The sequence below is a fragment of the Gopherus evgoodei genome, unplaced genomic scaffold (genome assembly GCF_007399415.2).
Source record: "Gopherus evgoodei ecotype Sinaloan lineage unplaced genomic scaffold, rGopEvg1_v1.p scaffold_35_arrow_ctg1, whole genome shotgun sequence".
NCBI classification, from domain to species: domain Eukaryota; kingdom Metazoa; phylum Chordata; order Testudines; family Testudinidae; genus Gopherus; species Gopherus evgoodei.
Genome location: NW_022060027.1, coordinates 6,024,283 through 6,030,064, shown reverse-complemented (window position 1 = coordinate 6,030,064; position 5,782 = coordinate 6,024,283).

Genomic DNA, 5,782 nt, shown 5'->3' with positions numbered 1-5,782 from the left:
GCCCCGGGAGGTGATTCGAACCCCTCCTGCGGCCTGAGCGGAGACTCCGGCTCAGGATCGACAGCCGGGGAGGATTGGAAAACAGGCCATCAGCATCCCAGCCAAGGGCCCTGATCCCTTTCTCTCTCTGTCCTTCCGCATGACTCCGGGGAGCAGCTCCTGGCTGAGAATCCGGAGACCAACTGGCCCCAAGCCATAAGAAGGGCCATAGTGGGTCAGAGCAAAGGTCCGTCCAGCCCGGGGTCCCATCTATCGACAATGGCCAATGCCGGGTGCCCCAGAGGGAATGAACAGAACAGGGAATCATCAAGTTTCCATCCCCTGTTGCCCATTCCCAGCTTCTGGCAAACAGAGGCTAGTGACACCATCCCTGTCCATCCCAGCTAAGAGCAATAGATGGACCTATCCTCCATTAACTGATTTAGTTCTTTTTTGAACCCTGTTATGGTCTTGGCCTTCACAACATCCTCCGGCGAGGAGTTCCTCGGGTTGACTGTGCGTTGTGGGAAGAAATACTTCCTCGTGTTTGTGTTAAACCTGCTGCCTGTTCATTTCATGTGGTGTCCCCTAGTTCTTATTCTCTGAGGAGTAAATAACACATCCTGATTTACTTTCTCCGCACAAGCCATGATTTTATAGACCTCCATCCTATCCCCCCTTAGTCATCTCTTTTCCAAGCTGAACAGTCCCAGTCTGATTAATCTTTCCTCATACGGAAGCCATCCCAGACCCCTGATCATTTTTGTTGCCCTTTTCTGAACCTTTTCCAATTCCAATCTAGCTTTTTGGAGACGGGGCGACCAGATCTGCATGCACTATTCCCGGTGTGTATGTACCATGGATTTATATAGAGGCAATAGGATATTTTCTGTCTTATTATCTCTCCCTTTCCTAATGACTCCCAATGCTCTGTTCACTTTTTTGGCTGCCGCTGCACATTGAATGGATGATTTCACAGAACTCTCCACAGCGACGCCAAGATCTTTCCCGAGTGGTAACAGCTAATCCAGACCCCATCATTGTGTATGTAGAGTTGGGATTCTGTTCTCCGAGGTGCATCACTTTGCATTTATCAACGTTGAATTTCTTCTGCCATTTTCTTGCCCAGTTTGGTGAGATCCCTTTGTCGCTCTTTGCAGGCTGCCTGGGACTTAACTATCTGGAGCAGTTTTGTGTCATCTGCACATTTTGCCACCGCCCTGTTCATCCCTTTTTCCAGATCGTTTATGAGGATTTTGAACAGTGCTGGTCCCAGTACAGGCCCTGGGAGAGAGAGAGAGTGTCTCCTTTAGCAGATTTCCTGGTTCATCTGGGCCAGAGAATGTCCCCCACAATCACTCCGAGAAAAACAGCCCAGCTCGGCCAGTGGTGGAGAACCCACCACGCCCCGGGGGAAATTCTCCCAAGGGCTCATGCTGCTCACTGCTAACGATTGATGCCTTACGTCCTGTCTGAACTTGTCCAGATGTAACTTCCAGGCCCTTGGATCGGGCTCAGCCTTCGCTATGAAATCGCTGTTCCCCACGTCGGTACTTACAGAAGGGATCCAGTCACCTCTTCGCCTTCTCTTTCTTCAGCTCAATAGTTGAGGCTGCTGGTGTTTCTCGTGCTCAGTCTGGTTTCTAGCCCTTTAAATCATCCTCGTGGCTCTTCTCCAACCCCTCCCCGACTGATCAATGTCCTTCTTGAAAGGTGGCCAGCGGAAACAGATGCAGGATCCCAGCAGCGGTTGCACCAGGGCCAAAGCCAGAAGTCAAATCCCCTCTCTGCTCCAACTCACAATTCCCCTGGTTATACCTCCCAGGATGGCATAGCTCATCCGGTCCCAGCATTGCACTGTGTTCTCCCATTTGGCTGATTGTCCCCCATGACTCTCAAATCTTTTCCTGCATCCCTGGGCTGAGATCCACCGCTGGCAACATGCCCACACAACAACGATTCCTGTTGACAATCACATTTTGAGATCTATCAGTTAGCCAGTTTTTAAACCCATTGAATGGGAGGTGAGGGGGGGGGGAAGGTGTTCATTTCATATCCTTCTAGGGTTTTTTAATCATGGGACCCAGTCAAAGGCCTCACAGACGTCTAAGTCTCGGACATCAGCGCCATCCCTTGAGCAACCGGACTTGGAATCTCATCTCCAGACAATTCCAAGTTAGTGTGACAGGGAATCAGCCTGAAGCCAACCATCGGTTCCCCATGGCTCCAACTGGCTGAGCCAACCCCACGTCAGCCCCCCCAGGCTTGGGGAGCCAGGACCCAGACCCCAGCCCTGGACACTGAGTCATCAGAGATGTGTCCCCCCACCCGGTCACATAGTTAAGCTAGTGCTGCCACCCAGTGGCCATCCCCCTAAGTGCATCCCCAGGGGCGGGGGGGATCCAGTAGTAGGGGGAGGGCTGGGAGCCAGGACTCATGGGGTCTCTTCCTGGCTCTGGGAGGGGAGAGGGGTATAGTGATTGGAGCAGGTGGGGGCTGGGATCCAGGACTCCTGTGTTCTCTCCCTGGCTCTGGGAGAGGAATGGGGTATAGTGGTTGGAGCAGGGCGGCCTGGGAGCCAGGACTCCTGGGTTCTCTCCCCAGCTCTGGGAGGGAGTGGGGTCTAGTGGTTAAAGCAGGGTGGGCTGGGAGCCAGGACTCCAGGGTTCTCTCCTCAGCTCTGGGAGGGAGTAGGGTCTAGTGGTTAGAGCAGGGTGGGCTGGGAGCCAGGACTCCTGGGCTCTCTCCCCAGCTCTGTCACTGACCTGCTGTGTGACCTAAGCAAACCCACTTCTGCTCTTTGTGCCTCTTTCCCCCCACACCCCACCCAGTGTCAAATTGGATTGCCAGTGCTTTGAAGGAGGAACTGTCTCTCTCTCTGTGTCAGGGCAGCACCCGGTGCAATGGGGCCCTGATCTCACTTTCTATCACTCACTGGAGGGATGGAGTATGTAGATGGAGAGATGGTTTGGTTGTAGATCAGCGGATGAATGTGGGGGGATGGATTCCTAAATTCCTGGATTCCATGACCAGAAGGGACCATTGTGCTCGCCAAGTCTGCCCCCTGTATAGCCCAGGCCAGAGCCTGTCCCCACCATAATTCCCAGGGCAGAGCTTTCAGAAAAACATCCCACCTTGATTTCTAAATGGCCAGTGATGGCGAAGCAACTGTGACCCTTGGGAAATTATTCCCAGGGAAAGTTTCCTTCACTGTTCAAAATTCAGGATTTGTTTCCACTCTCTGTTTGTCCAGCTTCCACTTCCAGCCCACATTCCTCTGCTGGCCTGATGAGCCCATTCGTAAATATTTGCTCCCCTACGGTGGTACTTCTAGCCTGGGATCAAGTCACTCCTTCACCTTCTTTGCTGCACTTAGTAGACCGAGCTGCTGGCCTTTGTCACGTCAGCATCTTGGTGGCTTTTCCCTGAGCCCTCTCCGGTTTATCAAGATCCTTCTTGAACTGTGGGCATCAGAACCGGCTGCAGGATCCCCAGCATCGGTCGCACCAGGGCCAAATCAAGAAGTCAAATCATCTCTCGGCACCAACTCGGAATTCCCCTGTTTACATAGGCACCGGCTTTTTCTAGGACCGGGGGGTGCTCAACTCCTGGCTCCAACCCAGGCCCTGCCCCCACCCCATCCCTTCCGTCAAGCTCCCACCCCTGCCCTCTCTTCCCACCCAGTTCCACCCCCTTCCCCCAGCCCCATCCCACTCCTCCGCCTCCCTCCTAGAGCCTCCTGCATGCTGCGAAACAGCTGATTGCTGTAGGGAGGGAGAGGGAGGCACAGATCTGCAGGACAGCAGGCCGGCGGGAGGTGCTGCTGGGGGGAAGGGGGAACTGACTGCCAGTAGGTGCTAAGCACCCACTAATTTTTTTCCGTGGGTGCTCCAGTCCTGGCGCACCCACGGCGTTGCCAGCGCCTATGCCTGTTCATCCATCCCAGGATTGCATTAGCTTTTTTGACCACAGAGTCACTCAGAGCTTGTGCGTCCAGCTGATTATCCACCCCCCACACCCGAATTCTCTTTCCGAATTGCTGCTTCCCAGGAGAGCGACAGCTGACGTTGTTCCCAAATGGATCCATTTACATCTCGCCATATTTAACCCCCTCTTCTTTGCATGCCCCCAGCTTACCAAGTGATCTAGAGAGCTCCATCTCAGTAACCTGTCCTGCTTCTTGTTAATCCTTCCCCCAGCACTGTGTCACCTTCAGCCTTCATCCAGGAGGATTTGCTTTCCTCCAGCTCACTGATAGAGACGTTCACTCGCCTCGGGACAAGGCACAGTCGCTGCAGCATCCCACTGGAAAGCCAGTCGCCCGGCGAGGATTCCCCGTTGACAGATACATTGTCAGATCTATCAGTTAGCCGGTTACAAGCCATTAAATGCAGGCAGGGCCGGCTCCAGCTGTTTTGCCTCCCCAAGCGACGAAGAAAGAAAAAAAAAAGATCAAGCCACTATCTGTGGCACTTCAGTGGCGGCTCTACTGCGCCGCTTCCTTCTTCGATGGCACGGCGGCAGCAGCTCTACCGTGCTGCTTTGTTCTTCAGCAGCAATTCGGCGGCCACTCCTTCCCTCCGAGAGGGACTGAGGGACCCACTGCCGAATTGCTGCCGAAGACCAGGATGTGCCGTCCCTTCCCCTTGGCCACCCCAAGCAGCTGCTTCCTGCGCTGGTGCCGGGAGCCGGCCCTGAGTGGAGGCTGAGTAAGTTAATTGTATATCCTCCTAGTTTTTTAATCTAAACGTCACGCGGTACCAGGTCAAACACCTCACAGAGATCTAAATCGATGATATCACACTACTGCCTTTAGCAAGCAAACTTGTAATGTCATCAAAAAAGATAATGCGTTAGTTTGACAAGCTCTGTTCCTCAGACACCGTCCTTGACTGGCATCAGCTCCATTACCCTCCTTTAATTCTTTATTAATCAAGTCCAGTATCGGTTGTTCAACTATCCTGCCCTGGATCGATGTCCAACTTACAGGCCTACAATTACCCAGGTCGTCCTATTTGCCTTTTTTACCAATTGGCACAACACTGGCTTTCTTCCAGGCCTCTGGAATTTCCCGGACATGCCAAGACTTGTTAAATATCAGCATGAAGGGTTCAGCGAACTCCTCAGCTGGCTCTTTTAAAACTCTTGAATAGATAGATTGATGGATGGACAGGGTGATCCATGGATGGATGAATCGATGAAGTGATTAGTGGATAGATGGATGGATTGATGGATAGATGGATGGGTAGGGTGAAGAGTGGGTGGGTGGGTGGGTGGGTGGATGGACAGATGGGTAGTCTGAAGAGTGGATGGGTGAATAGATGGATTGATGGATGGATGGGTAGGGTGAAGAGAGGATGGATGGATGGGGTAATTAGTGGATGGAGGGATTTGTGCATAGATTAGTGGATTGATGGATGGATGGATGGGTGTCTGGCAATGGATGGATCGATGGATGGATGGAGTGTCTGGCGATGGATGGCTGGCTGGCTGGATGGGTGTCTGGCAATGGATGGATGGATGGAGTGTCTGGCAATGGATGGATGGATGGAGTGTCTGGCGATGGATGGATGGATGGATGGATGGAGTGTCCGGCGATGGATGGATGGATGGATGGATGGAGTGTCTGGCGATGAATGGATGGGTGTCTGGCAATGGATGGATGGATGGATGGATGGAGTGTCTGGCGATGGATGGATGGATGGATGGAGTGTCTGGCGATGGATGGATGGATGGATGGATGGATGGAGTGTCTGGCGAAGGATGGATGGATGGAGTGTCTGGCGATGGATGGATGGATGGA